The sequence below is a fragment of the Herpailurus yagouaroundi genome, unplaced genomic scaffold, assembly GCF_014898765.1.
Source record: "Herpailurus yagouaroundi ecotype Mexico unplaced genomic scaffold, PumYag 28, whole genome shotgun sequence".
Taxonomy (NCBI): domain Eukaryota; kingdom Metazoa; phylum Chordata; class Mammalia; order Carnivora; family Felidae; genus Herpailurus; species Herpailurus yagouaroundi.
In genome coordinates, this window is record NW_024412376.1 from 32,984,899 (window position 1) to 33,012,515 (window position 27,617).

Here is a 27,617-nt window from a genome sequence, read left to right on the forward strand (position 1 = left end):
TGTACCTTGGTGTGTGTATTCCGCACTCCCCAGGGAGGCTGTGTCCTGAGGATTGTGTGTGCTTCGATCGTGGGGAATCTTTTATGTTCCTGTAACCATTGGCAACGTGTGCGTGGAACTGGTTTGTTGAATAACCATGACCATTGATTGAGTCTTGATCAAAAATGCAACTTTATTTTTGTTGTTCCTGAGTTTTATTGAACAGGGAAAATCTTCCCCTGTTCCAGTATGGATATTTCTACAAGACATGGTTTTTCATGGGCACCTGAGTGGCTCAGGAGGTTAGGCATCCGACTTCGGCTCAGGTCATGATCCCGAGGTTCGTGAGTTCGAGCCCCGCGTCAGGCTCTGTGCTGACAGCTTGGAGCCTGGAGCTTGCTTCAGATTCTGTGTCTCCCTCTCTCTCTCTCTCTCCACTCCTCCTCTCCTTGCTCTCTTTCTCTCTCTCTCAAAAATAAATAAACATTAAACAAATTAAAGAAAAAAAAAAGACATGGTTTTTCAACTCACCCTTAAGAGATGCTGAGTTTGAGAGTGGTTTCAAATGTAAACACCCTATGATTTAGAAATAAGATTGCCCAGGCCTTTGGCAGTTAAAACTCCAAATGTCTTCGCTACTTACCCAGGTCTGCTGTTGAGTGGATTCTGTCTGGGAAAGCAGCTGGCGGGAGGAGGCAAGAGTTTTGATGTGTCTGAGGGATTCCACCTTCAGGGAGTAGCTCCTGGCCATTTCCCATGAACGTCTTACTATCGCTGTGGTGTAACTGTACCCATCCTGCTGGCCCCTCAGTGCCATCCATTCTAGAATTCAGGTACCCGTATGTTCCGAGGACTCCCTTTGTCTGGGGCTTGCTTTCAGGATTCCAAACCTGAGAACGCCACTTCAAACGAAGTCTCTGTTCTGCTTAAATAGGATTCCTTCACAAACATTTAAAATGTGGAATACGGTCCATTAAACACGCACAGACTTATCGTCAGGCTAATGAATGAAAACATTTCTATTTTTGAGTAAAGTAATTATGTTGATATTTGTAATTGCTGCATTCTCCCTGTCATCACCCCTGGTCGGGTGCTGGTCACCTAAACTGTTGCATAAATGTCCTTATTCTTCCTTAAGAGGCTCTTTCCATCCCCTCTCCCCCCCCCCCCCTGCCACAAGGAGCACAAACAAAAGGCTACTACAGGATAATCATCCTGTAGTAGAGTTCTGGTTGTGTTTACTCAGTGCTTCTCAATCTTTTTTTTTTTTTTTTTGGAAATTTAATTTTTTTTATGTTTATTTATTTTGAGAGATAGAGGGAGAGACAGAATCCTAAGGAGGCTCTGTGCCATCAGCATAGAGCCTGATGTGGGATTCAAACTCATATACATACTGTGAGATCATGACCTGAGCTGGAATCAAGAGTCAGACGCTTAACTGACTGGGCCACCCAGATACCCTTGTGCTTCTCAAACTTGAATGTGTGTACACATGAGCTGGGGACCTTATTAAAATGCACATTCTGATTTTGTAGGTGGTTGGTGGGGCCAGAGAATTTGCATTGTAGCAAGCTTCCAGATGCTGCTGTTGCTGGGCTGAGGACCAAATGTTGAGTAATGAGGGCCTGCTTGGGTGTTCTCAAGGTCTGCTGTGATCTCACCTCAATCTTTCCAGTGAAAAGATTGCACAGAGCTGATCTCTGCTCACCGCAGAGATGACTCCATGCCTCTGCTCTTGGAACTCTTTTAACCCAGAAGTCAGTTCATTCCAAAAAATATCACATGCCTTGTGTTCTAGTTACCATGGCACATCCTGAAAACAGATAACAAAACGCAGGTTTTTGAGTCCTGATGTTGACAACTAAACGTGGCTTTTCTTACACTAGAGACAGGGGGTAGGCTTAGTATGCTGAAGGAACCCAGAGATGTTCCGTATCCTGGTCGCGAACGGCTTCGGGTGAGGCCTTCTCTTAATTGGGTCTTGAAGGATGGTTCCCTAGAAAGTAAGGGGATTCAAAGCAAAAGTCATAGACTTGTAAGAGAGCACGAATGAAGTCTTTTGAAAAATCAGCTCTGTTTTTTGGAAAATAAGATTGAAGAAATTACTCACTGATTGTGAAGAACTCTGTGTGATATACTAAGGAGTGTGTTTAGACATCATGTTTGAGGTCCTAGGGAGAAGGCTGCATGCTTTCTGCACCAGCTTCTAGGGGTAGTGGCCTGTCTTTCCCCCCATTTTCGTATTCTTATATCTGTAACAGATCAGTAACTATTCATTGCATGATCTGATTTAGGTTTGGTTTTGGTTTGTTTTTGTTTTTTGTGTTTTTTTCGCTTCCACAAAAAGAAAAAAAAAAGTATATCAGGATGATTGTAAAATACAGAGAAGTGAGGGACAAGGATACCAGTTTAAAGGCATTGGCAATAGTCCAGACATCAAATAATGACTAATGGACCAGTTACTGCCTGTGGGGAGATGGGAAGGGTAACCATCAGGTAACTATCATCCCTCTTTTACTCTGTATGTTCAAAGCTTACGTGTATTTAAGGTCCAGCCCGATTGCTGCTGCCTCTACAAAGCCTGTGTGTTTCACTAGTCTGACATGTGTGCCTGCCCTAAACTCCCAGGATATTGCAGAACTTACCACTTTCTACCTTAAATTCTAGTTCTGTATGTGCCTTTTCTTCCATCATTTCCAAGTGTCAGAAAGTAAAATGTTAAATAATCTTTACCTTAGTGTCTCCTTAGATGGTAGATCTTTTTAAGTGAAGTGAAAACAGCCCACTTGGACCCAATACAGCCGGTTCTGTTGTAGCATTGACATCTGGTCTCCCAGGTCATCACTGATAGGCTCTAAAGAGGTCATATGCTTTATTTCACAACTGAGGGATGTAACTGATGTCTGGCTTCATTTTGAGGAACTAAAAGGGGACACACTGGAAGGACTCTTAATCTTTCTGCTTAGACTGAGTAAAATGAATGTACAAAGAACATTATTAGCAAAATTATAATGATGACTGTTTAGAATGTTATTTCCTCAACAAGAAGAAGAAATGTATCATTTCCAGGAAACTTATTTTTAAACAGGGAACTTTATGATAGCGTTTATTGCAATCAGTTTAAGAAACGCATGACTATCAAAAGTCTGTTTTCAAAACTTTAGCTTATTTTTATTTTGAAGTATTTCCTCCTTCTGTTCTTTCTAGTGAATGTGAGATTTATCCTCATGTGCTTCTTATTTTCAGTTTGCCTTTCCTTTTTTTGTTTTCGGCTTTTGAGACTGACAACTGTGATTTATCCCCGGGAAAGCAAAAATCTTGTAAAAGTCATTATTTCAAAAAATCATTCAAAGGATGTATTTATTTTTTTCTTGGAAATAAAGTCGATTTTCTCAGCTCTGATCATATGAGATTATGGGCAAGTAGTCCTTAGTTCTGGCATGTGGACAAAACAGAAGCAGCCCCTGGAGAGAGAGAGTTCAAAATTCATGGCAGTAAGCACATGTTCAGTATGCCAATATTTATGGTGTCACAACCAAATTAAAACCATACCCTCTGTGATTTACATAAGTACGGTACCCAGACTACACAGGGTTATGCCCAAGTTTCTCAGTAGATTTAAGGCAACACGGTTGTTCAGGACTCTCGGAGACCAGTCTGTTTGTTTTTATATTCATTTTATTCATCTCTGTGAGGGAAAGTGAATTATCTTCACTTGTATTCGTTTTGCAGTCATCCCGAATTAGCAGGGGGGGTAGATAGCAGGGCTGAAAACTGACTTTGTGCTTCCATATACAGTTTATACAGGCAGTTGTATCCTCATATTCTCAGTTCCTGTGCTGGGGGAGTTAGATGTATTGGTTACGGAGAGTGAACACAGATAGATGGGTAATTCTCAATCTTTCATTTCTCGTGTCTTACTCATGCTCTTAGAAAACCAAGGTTTCACCAATTTGGAAAAAAAAAAACCAAAAAACATACTTTTGGCAGGAGGGCATACTTTATGTCTTTTTATGGCAACTTTTAAAGTAATACCATCTGGTAAGATGTTTAAGAACAATAAAGTTTCAGAAGCCCTGTTGAGCATACATCTTATTTCTCTACTTTGACCAGACAAAGATATCGAGAAATGTATATTCTAACACATGATGCGCTTGTACAGCAATGTAAGTGACAAAGATAATTCAAAAACTACAGTGGGGAGTAGGTTTGGTAGGAGCTGGTGAGTCACATTTGCTGGTGGATATGACATTAGGGTGTTAATGCTTTCTCAATGACCCTTTTGAAAGTCCCAGATTTTTTCCAGATTCCTCCTGATTCCACTGTAGCGGAGATTCTAATCTAGAAAACAGTCTGGACAAGAACCCAGTTCCTGGATGTTTTTAATAGATTGGCTCTTCAGGGTTTTGAGAGACGGTCATATAACCGTTATGCTATCAAGCAGAAATTTTTCACGACTGATGACTGCAAGTGGCAATCTTTTGTGAAGGCAGGGAGGTCTTCTCATTTATAGGATGAAATCATTTTTTAAGAGTAAGTCTCATGTGAACAAATGAAGCTTGACTATGTAAATCTTTCTTTTACTATGGGATAGAATCCAAGGTATGTAAGAAGTTATTTTATTTTTTGAGTTCAGTAATTTAAACATTGTGCTTCGGCTCTTTTTTGGTACTCCAAACATTTATTATTAAGGTTTCCTTTGGTGTTTCCTTAAAAAGACAAAATTCAGCATGTTTTCTTTGCAAACGATTGTCTTATACACAAAACAGAAAACAAACTTTCCTTTACTATTTTTTTCTCAGACCTAATTATTCAGTTGTTTTTATGCCTACAGATTTTTCAATGCTCACAGATTTTTCACAGATCTTTTCATGTCTTATATTGGTGCTGGAAAAAAAAAACCAAAAAACTGGTTGAATCCTGTGCAGATTAATAAAAAAATACCGAGGAAATTTCCTTGGTTGTGTACTAGAAATTTGAGGAAGATCACTGACTTTTGCAGTTCGTTAGTGGATCAATTTATTGAATGTTCGCTGTTAGGTATCTCATGTATCAGACGGGTCTGAAGCGCTGGAGAAACCTGGCCTATGCAGTTTCCATTCTCCTCCAGCTGCCAAAATTGACTTTTCCATTTTGTATATGACTTAGGTCTTTGTACTGCAATAGATGCCACGTTGAAGGATTGTTTTTGTCTTAAAACATGATTAGATTGAGCCAATGCTGTCAATAAGTTTAGTGAGTAACAGAAAATACACTTTCACTTAAATGTTCTTGAAGATTTCTATTTGATTTTCTACATAGTAATGAATAATTGCTATCTCCCTCAGTGATAACTGACAATAAATAAATATTACATTTCCTAAGAAACTTGGTAGTGTCATCCTAGGTCTGTGTGTACTAACTAACCTAGAATTTAGGCTAACTCCATCATTATATTGTGACTTGGGATTCTTTGTTTCTGACTGCTCCATGATTCCTCTTATATTTTATGGAAAATACCTTGTTTATTTAAGTGCAAAGAGGATGTTGGTGAAATGAGATATTTAGTAAATGCTCTAGGAAAAAAAAGAAGTTTTGATTATTTGAAAACCCAGCATTTTAAAAGCCAACAGATTCATGCTTTTGCCTAAATGTATAATGCCTCATGTTATAAACAGGACATTTTTTGTTTCATTTCAGTGGATGTATTAAAACAGGTTACACAGCAAGTCAGCTAATGTGACCAATCGTTGTCATTATACAATTTTTTGGGGAAGGAAGTCTGAAGCAGAAGAATATTCCTGGGGGAAGGATTTCTTTTTTTTCTACCAATTTAGGCCTTCACTGGCAGTCTCTTTCCCCTAAAATTTATGCTTGAAATGGCCCAGAGATTTTAAATGTGGGGCATGTTAGGGGCCTTAAGTACGTTGGTGGATTTAGGAATGATTTGCTTTGAACCTTCTTGCAGTGAATCTTCAGTAGAAAGCAAGGATTTTAATCTTTCCAACCAGATGGAGTGTGGATCTCCAGGCTCAGATTTTGGCTAAATTGAGAAAGACCTTTCTCTGGCTAGGTTAGTATTATGAAACTAAGGCTGGCTCTGGTACCGGGGCAGGGATTTCCTTCTTGTCATTATTATTTACCATTTGAATTGTATTTGACGGGTTAATATCAAGACCCACAACAAGAAACCACTCAGGAGTCCTGGTTAACTTATGCCCACTTAATGACATATCAGTTGACATTTTTATTCTGAAATCTTTGCCAGTTTTTATCATTGACTGAATTTTGCATTCCATGAATTTGTAAAGCCATTTAGCAATTCAACAGTTCTAAATTTCGAAGATCTATATATCTGTGAATGTAAGTAGAATGTTTCCAATTGCAGCACTGCTCTTCAAGTTTCCTAGTGAATTGTGGGGGCGGGGGAAAAAGGCAAAAAAAAATCCTTTTTTCTACCCTTTTAGGTTCTGTTGTATGTGAATTTAACTGACAGAAGACAAATTATCAGGAAAAAAAGGCATATAGATTTTGTTAATATTTTTAGTTTTCTGTGGACAAGGGCTTTACAGAAAGGAATGGAGAGCTCAAAGTAGCAGTTAGACTCAGAGGCTTATATACCATTTTAGCAAAGGGCTATAAACTGTGGGAAAATTATTGGCTCCAAAACACATGGGGAAGGGGCACCTGGCTGCCTCAGTTGGTGGAGCATGTGACTCTTGATCCCAGGTTGTAAATTCGAGTCCCATGTTGAGCGTAGAGATTAGTTAAAAATAATTTGTGCCACCTTCGCAAAGGGAAATTTATGCTCTGCTTTTAGGCAGATAAGGGGAAGACAGAGAACTTTTCCTGCATTTGTTGATTCTCACTCGCTGTAGGCTCAAAATAATCCTTCTGCCAAAGCTGCATATTTTGGGGTGGCATCCCTTCATAACCATCAGATATAACAGTTGGCTTTTTCTAATAACCTGTATGTTCTAGAAAAGGGGCATGGGGGTGCTGGTGGTGTGTGGGGATGGATGCTGGTTGCTGGTGCTTTTGTACCTCTGAGCAAAGCTGTTTTTATTTTCTGGTCCACTCCTTCTTCTCCTGTAGGTAAAGCTGACAGTTACAAATAATATGTCATCCGGTTTTTAATAGCTTCTGCCAGGACTGGATCTATACCATCTCAGATATTTCCTCAAACAGGGTAGGGAGGAGGGGCAGGGCGAAACAGTCTACATCCTCATTTGTGGCATTCTTGATTTCCGTAGAAAATCCGAGGTCATTCTAGTAATATCCAGTTAGGAAATGTGAAGTGTTATGACTCACTTTATTTTGGCTTTGCACAATATAGAAAATTTCTTGGCTGGGAAGGAATTCCTTTTCAAACTGCCAGTCCTCCCCAACAATTCTGAATAGGTAGTTCTCTCTCTGCACATTCTTTTGGGTTTAACTGCTGTGTAACCTCCTAACCCCTCATTAATAATTTCCTGAGGCTGGTTTGTTATAAAGAAACATCGCAGCACAGACTGTATGTGTGTGTGTGTGTGTGTGTGTGTGTGTGTGTGTGTGTGTAAGTATGTGAGTATGTGTGTGTGTGTGTAAGTATGTGAGTGTGTGTGTGTGTGTGTGTGTGTGTGTGTGTGTGTGTGATTACTCCTTAATGACCAACTCAAATGATAGTAATGCTCTGAAGGAAAAAACAAGTGAACATTAGCTTCTTTCCCATTAGTGCGCATGTTAATCAAGGAGATCACATCCTTAGGCAGAAAGTAATGAATGCTTTTTAACTTCTCTTCATTATTCAAATTAAATGGCCCATTTTCTATATTGTACACACATTTCAATGGCTTGAGCATTTAAAGGAATAATCATGGATCTTTCAAAGCCTTCTTAATATCAGGATTCCAGAGAATAAATTTGTCTCTTTTTGGTTCTTAACAAGGACAAGAACTCGCCAAGGAACTGAACGTGTTTTGAGATGGGCATTTGGGCTTCCATTCTTCTACCCTGTAATCTCTTCTCACCTTTCTCATATTTCAGCTACACATGCCATCGGTGAATTTGACACTGGTCCCGTGTTGGTCAGTAGAGCAATAAACCTCCCACGAGAAATGCTGTGAATTATACACAGTTGTTGTTACTCATGGGATTTAGGGTGGTGATCAAAATGTGGTGTCCTCTTGGGAAAACCCTCACACTATGCTAAGTGAAAAAGCAGGGTGACAGTAGCATTGTAAATATTTTTATGCGTGCCCACATACATCTTTCCACATAAGTAGAAAGACTAAAATGAAGTATAGTCAAACGTTATTAGAATTTTGTCCAGAGGGGCTGTAGGGGAGCAGTGGGGATGTTGATATTTTATTTCCTAAAATACATTTAGGATTTGCTAAATTTTCCATAATGATCTTATACTATTTCTGTCATAGAAACAAGGCTGTGCAGATTCTAAGCCTAATTTAAACAGTGAGGAAGGGGGGCAAATACAAACAATAGCCTTTTCTTCTATTGTAAAGGAAAGCACCTAAAATGCAAGACTTGTTTTTTTTAGAAGCTTAGGAGATGGCATTCGGAAAGGTGGCCCTTTGGGGTTAAGATTTAGAGTTGACTCTGAATTTTATCCCAGAGGCTAGATGTGGATAAGCAAAGCAGTAAGGCTGTTGCGGCAGCCGGTGAGGAGAGCCATCACAACAATTATCTGTGTTGTTTTTGGCACTTTACAGGAAATGTTGTTTTCATAAGACCTAAGAGTTTTGTCTGGGAAGAAAGAAGATAGCTGCCAACATTTGGCACCATATGGGATTTTCTTCTTTTTTCTTTGGTTTCTTTCCTTTAAAAAAAAAAAAAAAAAAAAAAAAAGCTTAGCGTGTAGTCTGTACATCCTGCTCTTAAGCCTGAAAGATCAAGAAAATATTATGGGGTGTTTTTTTCCCCCGTACACTTGCTGGAAACATCTGGAACATGCCATTTGTTTGCACACCACAGGCTTTAAGAGTGTGATACAAACCATGATAAAAACCCAAAATCAAACCCCTGCCTTTCTTTGCAGCTGCATTCTATAGCGCACTGTGAGCCAGGGTCTGCATCGACCATACAGATGCTCGCCAATCACATTTATTGAGCCTGGTGGATTGAGAAACTGCACGTTACTTGCCTTTCTAAGTACGGCGTATCCTTCAGGCATACCAGCACCTGGTCCCTCATGGAAATCCCGCAGCTTCTGCCTGTACTGCATTAACCCTGGGGCTGCGTGCTCACGCGCTTTGCAGCATGTAAGCTCATCTGTTCTGTGAGCCTTTTAGAAATTCAAGAGTAAAAATTATTTCAGACTCCAGGTGTAAAGCAGGTAGGAAATTCTCCTCTACGGGATAATACTATTTCATTTTTGGAAGAAATACTATAGCTGCATTTATGACACTAAACTTTCAGTTAAGGGAAAGAAAAAAAAAAAGACGAGTGGTGAAGACTTTGTTTTTTTATACTTGTGATTGAAATTATACCTCAACCGAGGCTCACATTTTGGGATTTCACCCATGATAGGTTCATCTAACACATAAGAAATGAAATAAGTCGGGGCGCCTGGGTGGCGCAGTCGGTTGGGCGTCCGACTTCAGCCAGGTCACGATCTCGTGGTCCGGGAGTTCGAGCCCCGCGTCGGGCTCAGGGCTGATGGCTCAGAGCCTGGAGCCTGTTTCCGATTCTGTGTCTCCCTCTCTCTCTGCCCCTCCCCTGTTCATGCTCTGTCTCTCTCTGTCCCAAAAATAAATAAAACGTTGAAAAAAAAATACTTAAAAAAGAAATGAAATAAGTAACAAATAAAAAACCCAAATAAACAAAACCCACAAAGTAACGAAAAACTACATGTTTTGTTTCCTGCATCTCCTTTTTCTCATATTGCTCGTATGCCTTCATTTTGGTGTTTAATTATTATGGTTTCACGTCTCAGGTGAAAACTTCTGTCTGCAGAGTCCAGAACCCCTCAAAGTGCATTGACCTCTGAGACTAGGATCGTCTCAAGGGAGAACTCTACATTAAAAGGGAGTTTTGAGGAGGGAAGTAAATTTGGAGCTTTGAGTAGGGAAGGCAGTGCCAAAGCAACCCTGTGTGTAAACTGTGGAGGGTAGGGAACATCCACGGCAGAGGCCTGGGGGGCCACCGCTGTGCATGTATACATATCCATAATAGGAGATCACTAGTCAGGGCCTTGGGTGTGTTCCTCCTTTATTTCCCCGTTGGTCTTCTGCCCTGTTTACTTCCTGGTGTCAAGAATCCTAAGAGATCCAAGGGCGATTCCTTTTGTTTCATTCTGCTGCCCCCCTTTCCTTACGCAGTTTAAGATTCGTAATGGTGACTCATGACCCCTGTGCTATGCGAGAGTTGGAGCGGGGTGATGCACACGCACGTTCCTGCGTCCAGCCCTTCTCAGCGTTGGAACAGATATTACTCTGGCCCTCTACCCTCTTCACCAAAGTAATTGCAAACATCACTTCAAGCATTCTGAAATGAACCCGAAGATGTCTTTTTAATACTTTCGTTCTGGAAAGTTTCAGGGCTAGCAGAGTCTTTAAAAAAATTGGGAACGTGCCCCCGGGAGCGACTTAGGTATGATCTCGTGGAGTCCTCCTTGCCTTGTTTACCCAGAGGTGAAGTCATTTTCTTAGTCATGTAGATCTTGGAAGCAGGACCAGAAGACAAGTGTAGCCCTCGGTGCTGGGCTCTGTCAGGCTCGGCCCAACATGCTCCGTTCAGGTTGTCTTGTTGATAAATAGGTGAACTCTTGAGAGAAGGCAGGAGCTCTTCCCTCAGTGCTTTGGCAATTTTGAGCTCACTTGTTGCTCAGAAAACGGATTTGTCCTTTAACAAATACCGTGCTCACTAAACGAGGAAATAGTATCAAGGCCTTTTGTCGAAACAGGTAAAAACCTTGCTCTAGCTTACTCAGTTTATAATTTTCATTGCGAAGCAAATGAAATCATCTTGGGTGAAATACTGTGTCGTGTGCTTCCAAATGGGTTGGTCTCTTTTTCCGATTTATACATCTTGTATTTCCGGGTAGTTTGTTTACCATATGCGGTGAAACCAGAGCTATTATTTTTGCCTCAACCCGAGAACATGTTCAGTGTTCTAGGTGGCAGATAAGGAGAGACTTCAGCCTTTCACTTCAGATTTCTTGAGTTTTAAAAATTATTTTCTCCGTATCTTCTTTGTCAGAGGTGAATAATATTAAGTAGTACTTTCTGCAGGACTCACCGTACTCCTATCTGCATATTCTGTAGGCTGTTTTTTTTTTTTATTTTTTTTAACGTTTATTTATTTTCTTGAGACAGAGAGAGAGACAGAGCATGAACAGGGGAGGGTCAGAAAGACGGGGAGACACAGAATCTAAAACAGGCTCCAGGCTCTGAGCTGTCAGCACAGAGCCCGACGTGGGGCTCGAACTCATGGACCGCGAGATCATGACCTCAGCTGAAGTCAGACGCTTAACCGACTGAGCCACCCAGGCACCCCTCTGTAGGCTGTTTTAATAGGTGGGAGGGCATAACCTACTTTGTCCAGTTTTTTTCATAAACAAAATGCATGCTCCACAGTTTACAAAAAGATTAAAGCATGATGTTGTTGGAATGATATTAGCAACCAAATATGAGAAGAAGACAGAATGTGAATTCTGATTTCTTAGTGTTCAGCAGTTGGTTTGGGTGAGACGTGGCTAGCTTGTGGCAGCAGAGGGCTGGAATCCTTCTGATAAGGGCCCAGGTGCTTCAAGAGTCATACTGAACTCATGAGCACCTCTGTTATGATAACAGGACAGTACTGGATAGTTTTCAGGTTAGAAGTGAAACTAAACTGTTGAGTCTGTGTGGTCATTAAAATTCCCGAGGTGCTTTTTGCAAGATTATGAGTGTTAGCCATCCTCCTGGCCAAATGAGTAATTGCTCTGTCAGTCGGCCCCTGCAATTTCATTCGTACAAGGTCATCACATCCACTCCTTGAGCTGGACTGTCACGGTAAGGGAGAATGGCCTCTTAAGGGGGATGGGACAATCTCTTTCATTAACAAACTCATACATTTATGAAGGGCTTTTTTTTTTTTTTTTGCCCCTGCTTTGAGAAAAGATAGCAATTGTTCAACTTCTATAAATTGGAGTTTAGTTTTTTTTTTTTCTTTTAAATCTTTGGTTTTTGATTTAGTTTTTTTTTTAGTAGGAGAAAGCATTTTGCTGTCTTAAGTTTTCCCTGTGGAAGCTATATATGTGTGTCTTGAAATAATGGAAATATCTAGACTATTTATTTGTCTAGGGGTGAATAGGATGCCCCCTGCTCGTTTGTTCTTTCAATGGGAACATTGAGCATTTATTACGTATGCAGCAGAATGCTAGACACGGGCGACACAGCTGTGGACAGAACGTACAAAACCTGTGACCTCATTGAGTTTACACTTGAGGGAGGAGAGGAAGATGACAAATAGCATACATAAGTGAACTGTCAGTGGAAGAGAATATGATCAGTGTTGTGTATTGGGAGGCCGGGAGTGTGTCTGGTTAGAGAACATTGTGAGGTAATACAAGCAAAGAATATTCAAGGAAGCCCTGGGGGGGGGGGCCCTCAGGTGACTTGTTTGAGGCGGTTGACGTCTTCGTTGCTTTGGAGGTGAGGGGCAGGTGCTCAGGAGCCCTTGGTGGGCGGGCCTGCTTCCTCTTCACCATTCCAGGCTGTGGCTGCCAGGATGGCTCCGGCTCAGAATGGCAGCCAAGGGCAGACCTGGGCCTCACTGGTGCCTGATGCTGCTGGGGGTGGCCCCGGCATTCTTGCCCATGGTGGTCTGCACGTAGGAGGTGGCGGGTTTTCGCTGGCCGGATCTCTGCTCCGCGACCACCACGCCTTTGTCTTCAGCCGGCCGGTGGCTCCACCCTCACGGGCTCGCGGGGAATCAGCCTGTCGTAGCGGAAGTTGCGAGCTTTCAGGTTATGGGGCTCGGTGCCGCGTGCCCGCTTGGTCCTCCTCATCCGGAAGCGGGAGCAGTTCCGCACCACCATCCGTTGCAGTGGGTGGACGTGGCGGCAGCTAGAATTCCTAGATATTTCCTAGTAGTCCTCTCACTACTGCGCCTGGAAATGGAAAAAGCCCACGGAGGTGCCTGTGTCCTTGGAGCTGAGGAGATAGATGGGGGAGAAGGCCTTACCGGCAGGGCCCGTGGGGAGTGGCAAGACCCTAAGAGAAGAGTGTGGCTGGCAAGATGGGGCACAGTTGGGCAGCCGGAGTGAGCTGAGCAGACGAGTGATGCATTTTATAGGGATGATTATTTCTGCTGGCACGAGTTGGGGAAGGGAAGAAACGCCATCCTGGTGCCCTAGACCAGCATGAAGTAGCTAAGTGGTCAGGGAGATTTTGGATATATTTTGCAGTTGGAGCTGTTAGAATTGCAGGTGGACTGGAAATCAGGAGATGTGAATGGATTGGAAGGAGCAAGGCCAAAACTCTCACCTGTAGGTCTGGACACGCATCTTGGTCTTTGGCCTGTTGTTTATGTGTTAAAAGTCTTCATGCTACCGTTTGTTAACTGTTCTAACTAGGCACCAGTGGACACATGAATTGACTGTGGCAGGGAAAGGCTGTAAAAAATACAAGTAGGTGATGGATTTTATAGTTCACTTGTAATAATGATAAGCAATCAATGTATGTGAGGTTAAGATCAATGAAAGAGAAGGAAGCAAATGTCGTATTGATTTGGAACACTATTACCAACTGCTTAGCTAAGTGGAAGGATTTTTTTTTAATAGAGGCAGGTTATACTACAAGAAGAAACTCCATTGAATAATAAATATAGTTAACACTTATTAAGTGGTTACAGCACACCACACGTGCATTAGTATATGCTTTACATACATTAATTCCTTTAAACCTCACAAAAAAGCCTGTGAGGGCACAATTACTAGTATTATTCCACGTTTAAGGAGAATGTAAGCCATTTGGCCAAGGTCAGGTAGCTGAGCAAGGGTTCCAATGAAGACAGTCTGGTTCCAGGCTGTATGTCCTTAATCATGACATTATCAGCTTCCAATAGCTGCTTTAATTTGTTAGAACTACAGCTCTAATTTGGTTAGATGCTGAGCAGACTTGCTCAGCTTATGGTCACTTCTTAAATGTAGGGAAGTCAATGAAGGCTCTAAATACCCTGGAGTTTTTGTCTTGCTAATGCCACATATTTATTTTCAGTAGAGGAAGCCTGGATATTTGGGATAAAAAGAATCCATAGAGGAAGAAAAGGCAGAGTGTGAAAATATGACTTACTGAAGTCTGGAACTGAGTTTAAATCCTGGCTTACCCACCTGTTAGTTACATGATCTCAACTTAGTCACTCAACCTTTCTGATCACCTAAGACTCCCAATTTGTAGAATTTTGAAACAAAGAGTTACCTCACAGAGGTGGAGTTAATGAAACTCCCAGCAAAATGTCCGGTCTACTTAATGAATTTTACTTTCTTCACCCATCTTTCCAGCCAGATAGGCTGAAAATGCACATAGAGGTTTCTGAAAATAAATTGGATAGGATGAACAAAAGAAAAAGCTTGATGTAGGGAGGCTAGCAAAATAATCCAATGTGGCTCCACAAGAGAACATTAAAGAAATAATGGGTGTGCATGTACTTAGATCAGTGCTTGTCAGACTCGAATGTTTATTTGAACCCTCTGGGATCTTGTTAAAATACAGATTCTGCTTCAGTAGGCTTGGGGTGGGGCCTGATAGTCTGCATTTCTAACATGCTCATGCGATGCTGATGTTGCTAGTCTGTGGATCACACCCCGACCAGCAAGATTTATCAAAATAGATTTCTGAAGTACGATGGGAAGTTAAAGTGGCTAACATTGAGGTTGACATCAGTGAGACAGTTTGCCCGAGCTCAGAGATGAAGTGAGCTGTGTCACAGGTATATTTCATTCACTGCTGACCTGTACTATTGATACATCCAGTAATCCGGAGGTGGAGCTGGGCTTGCATTTTATCCTATCCACGGGGGCAAGTTAACCTTAACTAGAAGGTGGTAGAACATTTAAGCATTATTGGTTAGATGGGTTCCTGGGCGAAGGGACTGAGTCTCTCTGGACTGCGAGACCACGAAGCACAGATGTTTTAGGTGGAATTCACTCACCGAAGAGATAATCAAATTAGACGATAGCTAATGTTCACTTTGGCCTTGTAATGAGTTTTTATGTCAGACTCTATCTCAGTGTGATAATCTGAGATCTATATGGTGTGTGTCTAACCCATGTTACTAAGCAGAAATATCAGAATTTCCCGAGTTTTAAGAGGAAACCATTCACTGTATTCACAGTCATGTTCACTTGTTTGCTCTGTAATCATAATATTGTAATTATTCATACACACACACACACACACACGCCACCTGCCAGGTATTGTGTACCTGCATTATGCTGTTCCTTTAATGTATTGTTACCAGTATTTTTGGGGACCTGAAACGGTCATGATAATTTGTTCACTTACTATTTCTCAGAAGGTTTCAAACTCTTGCCTTCTAAGTTACTGAGAAATGTCAAGAGATAGGGCATTGTTATTGACCACAAATACATTCTTCCTTATTCCTCAGCTTTCGCACAGCTGTAATGTTGCAAGAAAAAAGTGCCTATTTATGGAAATGTGTTTTCTGTCCTCCTGCTGAAACTTAAAGGCTTATTTTAAATTATTTCTAGGGCTGCCACCTGTTAAATGATAGCAATCTTAGGCTTTGTAGATATTTTTATCATGAAAGAACATAAGCTAGAAAAATAAAGTATGTTCGATGTTGGAAAATGTCGTAGACTTTTTGAATCCTGTTTACGTCGAGCCTGTGGACCCTCCTCTTCTGGCCAGCCTTCAGGAGTGCCTGTGAGCACAAAGGAATGGCATGTATTTATACTTGTGTAAATAAGATCCTGTATACTTTCCACTGAGAACATGCAGGCAGCCCTTTTATGGTCAACAAGGGGTTTTCCCTCTGGCCTTTAGGCAGACCACAGGGCTAGGCGCCCAGGAGTGTATTTTTGATATCATACAGAATAGTTTCACATCTGGCTCCCTTTTATAAAATCTTCGAATGGTTTTGTTATGCTTGCCTTTACTCATTAATAAGTCATTCAGGAACTTATGAAGGGTTTTATATAAAAAAGTCCACGTTGTATTATTTATTTATTTGTTTTTAAATTTATTTATTTATTTATTTTTTAATTCAAGTTCGTTAATGTACAGAGTAGTATTGGTTTCAGGAGTGGAACCCAGTGATTCATCTCTTACATATGACCCCCAGTGCTCATCCCAACAAGTGTCCTCCTCAATGCCCATCACCTGTTTAGCATATCCCTCAACCAGCCTCCTGTCTAGCAACCCCCAGTCTGTTCTCTGTGTTTAAGAGTCTCTTGTGGTTTGCCTCCCTCTATGTTTTTATTTTATTTTTCCTTCCCTTCCCCTTTGTTCATCTGTTGTGTTTCTTAAATTCCACATATGAGTGAAATCGTACGTTACTTGTTTTTCTCTGCCTGACTTACTCTGCTTAGCGTAGTAGCCTCTAGCTCCATCCACATAGTTGCAAATGGCAAGATTTCATTCTTTTTGATTGCCGAGTAATATTCCATTGCACATATATACCACATCTTTATCCATTCATCAGTTGATGGACATTTGGGCCTTTTCCATAATTTGGCTATTGTTGATACCACTGCTATAAACATTGGGGTGCATGTACCCCTTCGAATCAGCATTTTTGTATCCTTTGGATAAATACCTAGTAGTGCAATTGCTTGTTGTAGGGTAGTTCTATTTTTTTTTAAGTCACCTCTGTTTCTGTTCAATTTTTAGCTTTGTTACTAGGTTTTGCCTGCAAAATGGATAATACTTTATGTGTTTGATTATATCTTATGTTTAGAGTTGCTAGTGTCCCTTTAAGGGATATACAGCATCTTATTTTATCATTTAAGTAACTTCAAAATTTGTCTTTGATGAAGAGTCTTATGCATTCACATATCCAAAAAATTATTAAGCAATCTGAAAGTTGAAAGCAGGATAATGGGTAATTTTAGAAAACATAATTGAGCAAACATGTATTTCATATTTTGTTTTGATTTGACATTATTTTTTTTTAATTTTTTTAACGTTTATTTATTTTTGGGACAGAGAGAGACAGAGCATGAACGGGGGAGGGGCAGAGAGAGAGGAAGACACAGAATCGGAAGCAGGCTCCAGGCTCTGAGCCATCAGCCCAGAGCCTGACGCGGGGCTTGAACTCATGGACCGCGAGATCGTGACCTGAGCTGAAGTCAGACGCTTAACCGACTGAGCCACCCAGGCGCCCCGTGATTTGACATTATTTTTAACAGCAGTTAGTATTAATCTTGATTTTTAAAATATTTATTTATTTTTGAGAGAGAGAGAAACAAAGTGCAAGTGGTGGGGTGGGGGGGGGCGGAGAGAGAGGGAGACACAGAATCTGAAGGAGGATCCAGGCTCTGAGCTGTCAGCACAGAGCCTGATGTGGGACATGAGCTCAAAACTGCCAGATCATGACCTGAGCCGAAGTCAGATGCTTAACTGACTGAGCCACCCAGGTGCCCCTATTAATGTTGATCTTAATAACATTTTAAAACATATTAATTCTATACAATGACAGAGCTAATGATAAGCCAGTCTCTTTCCCTTGAAAGATGGTTGGATGTCCAGCTTTGAATCCAAGATTTTCTCTAGAACTACAGAAAAGTTTGTGGAGAGGCATTCATTTTTATGACTGGTAGCCCCCCATCTTGTCCATTTTCTCCTTTGTAAGAAAATAACTTCATTTTTAGTCATTTTCTATAAGTTATTCAACTACATGGAAAACGTTTTAAATAGCACTGTTTTTAAACTTAACCTTTCACTCATCTAAAAGACCTCTGTCCATCCCTTCAGATCTTGGCTTAGTAATCACTACATTAGTGTAACCCTCCCTGTTAATTCACTAATCAGTACTCATTGACAACCAACTACGTGCTCGGCCATTTGTCCTCAGTCTTCTTGGTCTCAAGATCTTTTTATACTTGTGAAAACTGTTGAAGATGCCAAATGTCTATTAATGATTATCATATTAGAAATTAAGATTGAAAAAGTATAAACATATCGATTTATTCATTTAGAAATAGCAAATTCACTTAAAAAGAGCAGTGATCAACATATTAACGTTAACATAGCTTATGATGACAATAATTATATTCTCCAGAATAAAAACACTAGGAAGAGTGGCATCGTTTCACATTTTTTGAAAATCTCTTTAGTGTGTGGCATGCTGGAAGACAGATAAATTCTCATATCTGCCTCTGTGCTCACTCTACTGTGATATCACATATTAAGTGATCTCAGTAAAACTTGACTGCACACTTACGGGAAAATAGCTTTGATCTTATAGACCAACACGAGGGTCTTGTGGACAGACTCCCAGAGGTTCCTAGAACATACTTTGAGAACCTCTGGTCTAGGGTGTAGACCAGGGTACAAAGAGATGCCAATCCTGGCCCTTGTGAACCTGAGGCTTATTCTCATAATACTGAGCAATTTTCCTTCTTAATTTGTACTTCTAACTCTTTTACTAAAGTGAAGTTTCCAAAATGGCAGAGATTCTTTGTTTTTGATTCTTACTCATTGGTCTGTTTTTCTGGTTTACATTATTAAACATTTATTGAGTGAATGGGTAACTCTTCATAATGTTGAATATATGTTTTCTAATCCTATATTTAGGGTATTCACTTTATTAGCATAGACATGGTGTGATTCCAAAATCTTAAGGAAAACTGGCTTAAGTCTCCCCAGATTACGTGTGTACCTTTTACACTTTTTCAGGGTACCTGGGAATATATACTTAAGTACTTATTTAGGAAGGAATGGCTATCTTCAAACTAGGAAATAATTGATTTGATGTAATAATGGGATGGTTTCCGTTACAGTTTAGTGACTACAAATCAATGATTTGACTCTTTAAATGTGTATTTTTAATTTTTTAATTATTTTTTTAAAAAGTTTATTTATTTATTTTGAGACAAAGAGGCAGGGAGGGAGAGAAGGAATCCCAAGCATACTCCATGCTGTCAGTGCAGAGCTGGACACAAGGCTCCATCTCATGAACGGTGATATCTTGACCTGAGCCGAAACCAGGAATGGGACGCGTAACTTACTGAGCCACCCACGTGCCCCTAAATGTGTATTTTAAGTTATTTACATTGTTCGTCATTATAAAGGCCTTTCGTATATGAAGTAGCCATCTGAATTGTTGTTAATTATTTTAGACATAATGAGAAAATCCGATCTTTTTTTCCATGCATGTGATTGTAAGTAAGGAACAGTGCTTCTAGAAAGCAGTATTGCAGACTATCTACAGTTGCTCACAAGTTTCCAGTGAGCCACTTTCTTTCCAGTAAGACACTAACAGCTTTATATGTTGTAAACCCTAGTAGTGGTTCCATCTTTATTCTGTTTTCTGTCCACATGAAACTGGTATCAGTGTTAACAGTGTTATATCAGATGGGTTGTATCTAAGAAGTAATGTTTGTAGACGAAGGATCAGAGTTAGGAATCAAAATTATTACACAGTAAGTGCTTAGAATTAATATTTGTTAGAAGGATGTGTTAATTCCATTTCTTCTTGAAGATATGTTGATTTTATAACCTACTTTTGAAAGGTATTTTGTTTTAAAAAGCCACAATTTAAATATACAATGATAAAACATTTTTTTCATATATTTCATTTGGCTCATAAGACAACTCTGAGGTGAATTTCTCATTGCCATTTAAATGAAAAGTATCTTTTCTTATATATGAGATTTGTATAGACTCATCCTCTCAAGCCCTCTTTTATGAGCCTAATTTTATTTTTTAGGTTTATGAGAGAAGATCCAGTAAGTGAGAATAAGACCTTGCTGATTATAGGATTTTCTTTCATGTAGGGTTGAACTTGCTTGTTATTTCTTGTTTCTTTGTATGACTCATTGAGTTATTTTTCTAGTGAATTCACATTGTTCATGATGTCATGATATTACAAGTTTATACACATGTTGTTGTATAATATAATTTAAGACAATATTTGGAACCAGAAAACAAATGTAACTTTAAAGGGGTGATGTAGTAACTACAGTAGAGGTTGGAGTAGTGTGTATGGCTTGGCATATCTTTGAGCCTAAATAACGATAGATGAATTAAATATCAAATGATCTTTAATTAATTATATAGGCCTGGATTTTATTCATCCGAAGGCTGAAACAGAAACCATTATATGGTTTGGATTAATTTGTGGGCAGTACTGAATCTCAAATCCCAGATCCTTAGGGGTTGTATCCTGTACTGGCTTTGACATTTATTTAATAGAAAATCTAATATTTGATAGTAATGCAATCATTACCTCAAATCAAATTTGATTACAAAAACTTCAAACTATTATACCTATTTTAGTATCTAGACTATTTTTCTAAGTAGCAAAATGTATCATCAAATAAACTATAGTTATGTTAATAGTTTACTTATATGAGAAAGCATTAAATATACAGATGGTTTATAATTTCCAGATTTTTTCTTTTGATAAGAATGTCTAAAACCTACTTTCAGTAGCTATTCTTAATACTTTGTTACATGGCTTTTATAAATTTTTATATGTGTGAATATTTATGCATTTCGAATTATCATTTACAAAAATGAGATCCCATAAAAATGTTATTTGCTGATTGAAGTATAGCTGATACACAATGTTACATTGCTTTCAGGTGTACAACATAGTGATTTGACAAGTTTATATGTCATGCTGTGCTCACTGCAAGTGTATTCACCATCTGTCACTATACAACATTATTGCAATATCATTGACTATATTCCCTGTGCTTTACCTTTTATCCCTGTAACTTATTCATTCCATAAGTGGGAGCCTGTATCTCCCATTCCCCTTCACCTGTATAGCCCATCCCCCCCCACCTCCCTACCCTCTGGCCATCATCAGTTTGTTCTCTATGTTAATGGGTCTGTTACTGCTTTTTGTTTGTTCACTCATTTTTTCTTTTCGATTACACATGTAAGTGAAATCATATGGTATCTGTCCTTCTCTGTCTGACTTATTTCACTTGCCCTCTAGGTCCATCTACGTTGTCATAAATAGCAAGACTTCATCCTGAGTAATACTCCATTGTGCGTGTATTATATATCTCCCACATCTTTATTCATCTATTGATGGACACTTATGAGAAGGGGTTAATATCCAAAATATATAAAGAAGTTACATAACTTTACACACCAAAAATAAATATTCCGGTTAAAAAATGGGCAGAAGACCTGAATAGATACTTTTCCAAAAAAGACATCCAGATGGCAAACAGACACATGAAAAGATGCTCATTCTCACTAATCGTCAGAGAAATGCAAATTAAAACCACAATGAAGTATCATCTTACACCTGTCAGAATGGCTGCAATCAAAAAGACAAGAAGTTGGCAAAGACGTGGAGAAAAAGGAACCCCTCTGCACTGTTGGTAGGAATGTGCAGCCACTGTGGAAAACAGTATGGGGATTTCTCAAAAAAATTAAAAATAGAAATACCATATGATCCAGTAGGAATGGATGTTTACCCAAAGAAATAAAAACACCAATTTAAAAATATATTAATTTAAATTCTAACACCCTTATATTTGTTTATTGCAGCATTATTTACAATAGGCAAGATATGGAAGCAACCCAAGTGTCCATCAATAGGTGAAAGGATATGTTATTTTTTAACCTGGTTTTTTCACTTGACAAAATACTGTCAGTGTCTTTCTGTATAAATAGTTGCTTGTAATGTCAGTGATCCTCAAAATCCTTTGTGTTATAACTCATTTGATATTCTACATAAATCTGTGGAACATCTCTCTCCACCATAAGAATGTATATAGAAGAAAATATTATATAATGTTGTAGGGGTCTCAGGGCCATGAATCTCTGAATGAGAAACATTGATCATATCATTCTTAATTGCTTCATAGGATTCCTACCAGTGGAATATAGTTTAAGTGGTAACACATGGTTGGGCTTTAAAATTATTTAATTTATTTTTTTTTAATGTTTAATTGTTATTTATTTTGAGAGAGAGAGAGAGAGAGAGAGAGAGAGAGAGAGAGACAGAGGGAGAGAGAGAATCCCAAGCAGGCTTGATGCTTAGTGCAGAGCTGGACACAAGGCTAAATCCCACTATGCTGAGGTCATGACCTGAGATGATATCAAGATTCCACTGCTTAACCCACTGAGCCACCCAGCCGTCCCCTAAGATTATTTTAAATTTGACTCATACCTGCTCTACAGTGAACATTTTGGTTATAAACATATTTTACACACACACACACACACACACACACACACACACACACACACATATATATATATATATATATATTCTATTTCATTATAATGACTTCCAGAAAGTTGAATTATTGGATCAAAATTTTGCTTTATTCAATATGTTTGATACATATTGCCCTATTGCTTTAAAAAAGTTATACTAATGTCTTTTCATAAGAGCTATGTAAGAGTACCGTTTTAGTTTATTTGGTATAATGCCTCTAGTATTTGTCAACCTGATATGCAAATGTATTATATTACTTTATAATTAGTAAATGTAACATATTAATATTAAGTGTGTTACTAAAATGTAGAAGAATTTTCAGGTCCTGGTTTTGTTAATCAGGTAATGGATTGTAAATCCCCTGGTCGTTGTCTTCTTGAAGGAAAGAATTCAGTTCAGTCCATAGACAGTTAAAGCAGCAAAGGTTTTATTTCGTAAAGCAAAGGTACACTGCACAGAAGTAAAAGAAGCAAGCTGGCCCGAAGTAGGTAACCGCCTTGCTGAGTTCTGCATTGTGTTTTCTATGGGGGTCTGTTTTGCCTCCTCCTGCCCATCTTGTCATTATTATACCACCCTCTGGATCTGCCCTGGTTTCCTCCCCTCCAACTTTTTGCTTCATGTTAAGCGCCATCTTCCCAGGAGTGCCTAAGGGATACCCAAGGTGCTGGAGGGAGAGAGCAAAACTGCAAAGCAAATGGTATCATAACAGCCTTGGAGTTACTAGAAGACAAAGTTTTTTCCTTAAGTGTGCATGCTCCAATGTTGAGAACGTCTCTGTGGCTTGTGTCTTTTGCTTATTGGGCTGTGCTAAACCGCAAAAGGGATTGGTCTAAAGGGGTCGGGTGGTCTCTGGGCAGAGACTGGGTGGTCCCTGGCAGTTTCCCATCTACTGTCCTCCCCTCTCTCCTGCTCACGTGTACATAACTGCCTACTCCAGATAGATTACCCTGCTGGTGCCTTCATCCGGCACTTCACAGTCTCCAGAACAGTGAGAAATAAATGTTTGTGTAAGCCACCCAGTCTGTGGTACTTTTGTTATAGCAGCCCGAAGGGAGTAAGACATTATAAATTAAAGCCCATGATGGATTCTTCTTCTCTAAGAACTTTGTCTTAGGTGACTTTTTTCCCCACCAGGAATAAAACTGCGACAGAAAGAAATTTTGCTTTCGATAAATGTTAGAGATGTGGGGGTCATAGAACATTCAGAAACTTATTTAGAGATTTTAGAGACTTTAAAAAATATTTAGTCCACCATGTTCCAATAGATGATTATGTCTTTCTTATTTTAAACTAAGTGATTTTTTGGATTCTTCACTTTAGGTTTTATTGTGGCGATATGCAGAAGAAATCACTCATATTGGGTTCATGACGGAAAGGCGGTAGCACTTCATCCAGCTCCACGTAGAATCTTATGAACACTCATTCTTGAGAAATAAGACTCAAAAGCTTTAAATGACGACGTTTCCAAGAATCCCATCTTAACCTTCTTACTATAGCCTTTTCTTGGGAGATTTCTTCCACGACTGTGGCTTCGATAACCATACATTTATTGACAATTTTCAGATCTGTATTTTCTGCACACACCTTGCTTTTGTCATTCAGCTCCAACGTATCCAAATGCCAGCTGGTCATAACTACGTGGATGTTCCCTTAATATCCCAATTTCAATATATTGAAAACTGCTGTTAACTCCCATGCTTAATTCTTCCCAAAGAATTCCAGTGTAAAGGAATGTCTTAGCCCATTGGCCTGCTATCACAAAAGTAGTATGGACTGTGTGGCTTACACAAACATGTATTTCTCACAGTTCTGGAGGCTGTGAAATGCAAGATCAAAGCACCGGAGAGATTATGTCTCTGCTGAGCGCCTGCTTCCTTGTTCTTGGACAGCAGTCTCTTCACTGTAACTTCACATGGTAGAAGGGGCAAGGGAACTCTCTTAAGGCACTGGTACTATCCATAAGGGCTCCACTCTCATGCCTTAGGTCCCACCTCCTGATAAAATCACACTGGAGGTTAGTTTGCAATATGTGAATTTCGAGGGAAACAAATGTTCAGTCTGTAACAAAGGGAATAGTAACACTTTTCACCAAATTGTTTCAGTCGGAAATCTGAATTCCTCACTCCCATCTCTATCCTCACATTTAAATGTTTTCCAGGATCTATTGTTTCTACTTCCTAGCTCTGTCTTAAATATTCCTTTCCATCACCTCTGTTGCAGCTTGAGTTTTAGGCAACATCATAGCCTCCTGGATTATGCAGTGGCTTCCAATTTGCCATTCCCCTGCCATTCGTGTAGCCCATTCCATATATCTTCTACACTGCTGTCAGAAATATCAGTCTCTTAAAGTTCTTCTGTCGATGGAAGCCCCTTCCGTGCCTCTGTACCTTACCTCTGTGCCAACCTTAGTTCTTGGGTTTGACCAAGAAACTCTCAAGTAAGTAAGAGTTTAATGGCAGTTAAAGGGAAAGTACACTTGTAAGATGGGAGAGCGCGCAGGCCCAGAGGTACCAAATGCCGTGGGGTTTAGGAGCGTCTTTTCTTTTTATGTTTGCAAAGGTTATGTGTCATAGCTAGGGCGGTCTCCTGCTGAGGTTGTCTCCACTCATTTAAGAGACTCCTCCAACCAGTGAGGAAGGGATGTTTTTGGCTGTGTGTGGTGATTGCCAGAACTCTGTCCTGACAGTTATCGCTGTGTGTGTGTGTGTGTGTGTGTGTGTGTGTGTGTGTGTAATCAGCAATATAAATGTATTATGCTGTAGCTATAGGTTACTGTAAAGCAGCAGTCATAGGGAAAGGTACATGAATGCTCCCCGGGGCTTTTTCTAGCTGTTTGTCTTCCAGGGGTGGTTGGCGGTTTCTCGATTTCTGTCTTTTTAGTGGTCAGAAAGTACCATTCCCTGCTTATATCTAACTAACTGCCTATTCTGTCACTGCTGACAACCCTCCTTTCCTTTTCAGATAAAATCTGGGTTTCTCAGCGTGGCGTTCAGTCTTTCAGTCTAGTTTTTCCTCTTCTACCCTCCACCCTTCATTTACCTCATGGTCGTAGCGCATGAAACAGAACTGCAGAATTGGAACCTCATGCCTTCTCATAGCTCTGCATATACCCTGCCGTCTTCCTGGTACACCCTTCCTCACCATGATGGCTTTAATTCTGGCCCTCAGTTCTGGGTTTCCTTGTCCACAAAGCCTTCCCTAAATATTTTGTGCTGTGTTCTATGTTTCTCCTTCCTTTCATGGATCTTGGCCACATGTTTACTCAGGCTACATTTTGGTGTATAACCTCCCATCTTTTTTATTGTGGGTGTATACATTTCTGTCTTCACAAACATGGAATCATGGTGCATCCCTTTTATAATATGATGTTTTCAACAAATAATAAAACACAATGGGTATTAAACAATTCATCCAGAGCATTACTTTATTCACCGTATGCTGCTGTTCTTTTCAATTCATGTTCTGTAATTCCTTCAACCAGTTGTCTGTTGAACACTATGTAAATTTTGACTCAAATTTTTTTTGTGTCTCTTTAAGCAATGATATAATGATTATCCTTTTTACCTAAAACTTAAAGCACTTAAAAGCCATTTCTCATTTTGGTTAGCATGTTTTTAGTACTAGTGGAGGTACACATTTTTCTTTACCAATTTGTGGTCATTTGCTTCTCTCTTTTGGTGAGTTCCTCTTCTCACCCTTGATCTATTTTTCTGTTGGTCAACATCCCTACTGTGCCTGAAAGGGTCCTGGCAGGAAACAGATGGAAACTTAATAATGAAGAAACTTTAATAATATACTCTATGGTAACATAACTTTATAAAAATAATCCAGTTTTTCAAAGAAGAACTTTATTTATAATGATGGAATCGTTTTAAATTTTTGGAATTTTCTTAATGTCTGACATCATGGAAGATAGGTAGATGTTCATTTCTGCTTCTGCATCCAGTTCATTGTGATGCCATGCCATGTTGGCATTGATAAACGTCACTGTACCCTCATGAGACAATGAGTATGCAAAAGGCAAAATGTATGTTAAGATTATCATGAAAATAATTTTGATATAGTGGACCTCTTGAAAGGGCCTTGGAAACACCGGGGGTCCCTGAATCATACTTTGAGAGTCATTAAGGACAGGGTTTTAGAGGAAGAGGTCACCTGACTTGAAAATAAATGCACTCCAGGACTTGAGTGAGACAGGATAGAGAAGTAGATAGCCCAGCCTTTCTTTCCTTTTGCCCTCTGTAGTTCTGCCAGTGCTTTGCTTTGACCAAATCCAGTCAGATGCTGGAGGGCAAGGGAGCCTGGTCTGGGACCGTGTCAAGGTCAGCTCCCTGAAGGCACAGAAGGAGGCACAGAAGGAGGCAGAGCAGAGTGCAGAATGATGAAGGGATCAGCCAGCTCATTCTCTGCCTTTCTTTGTACCGGAGGACAAAATAAAGAACAAAAAGCTGAGTGCTGGTATGGGTAAGTCCAGGAGAAGGGGTAGAAGCTGTTGCTGTCGTTGTTGTTATTTCAGACACAGCAAGCATAGTAAGCCACTTGTTAGACCAGTTAGGAGTATGAGTTCCTAGGAGCACAGGGTGAATCAAGTAAAAACTTGAAAAAGGAGAGAGTGGTAGTTCCTTCCCCCTCTCTTGAATAGGACTGAGTTGGGGGTGTGTGAGGGAGGTTGTGGGGAAGAAGAGGACCTGAAGTTTGGTGGAAATTGCCTTCCAAAGTTTCTCACCCCACCACCCCCAACTTCTCACTCATTCTTGAGATGCAGTCAAGGCTTGAAGTTCAAATACTCAAGGGAAACAATTCATATCCTGGACAAGCTAAAGACAGATACTTTTGAAACTCAGCCTACACAGATGATGGGCATGCATAGATTTAGCTAATAGATATATCAGACTGTGATAGGAAGTCATATAGCTCATAAATAAGCCAGGCATTTGTGGTATTTACTGCAGCCAAAAAACAAGGAGATAATTTATATTTTAATATTAATCTCCAATGACCTGACGTTTATGTTTTTCACACAATAGGAAAAGGAAGCGTTCTGATTTGTAAATTACACCTTGCTAGCAGCTGTGAGTTTGTATTCTAAAGTTTACAAAGTGAGTGGCTGACATTTTAATTTCTTTGTGAGTAAAGACCTACATTTTTAAATTGTGTATTACTGTTGTTTAACATAAAATCCAGCATACACAGTCGGTTCTTGTAGCTCATTGTAGTTATGTTCTATAAAGTCATTAAAAACATGGAACTAGTGAATACTGAACCATTGCTCCTTGGGGATATATAGGAGGATCAAGTTTCTTTGAGCC

At 39.7% G+C, this 27,617-nt stretch overlaps 1 protein-coding gene and 1 pseudogene across 1 annotated transcript in view; one reads left to right on the forward strand and one right to left on the reverse strand.

Moving 5' to 3' along the window:
• The window catches only part of PDGFC (platelet derived growth factor C), a 205,942-nt gene that overhangs the window by 14,846 nt on the left and 163,479 nt on the right, over positions 1-27,617 (forward strand). The window lies entirely within an intron of this gene.
• On the reverse strand, positions 11,618-13,444 carry LOC121039837 (60S ribosomal protein L28-like; annotated as a pseudogene).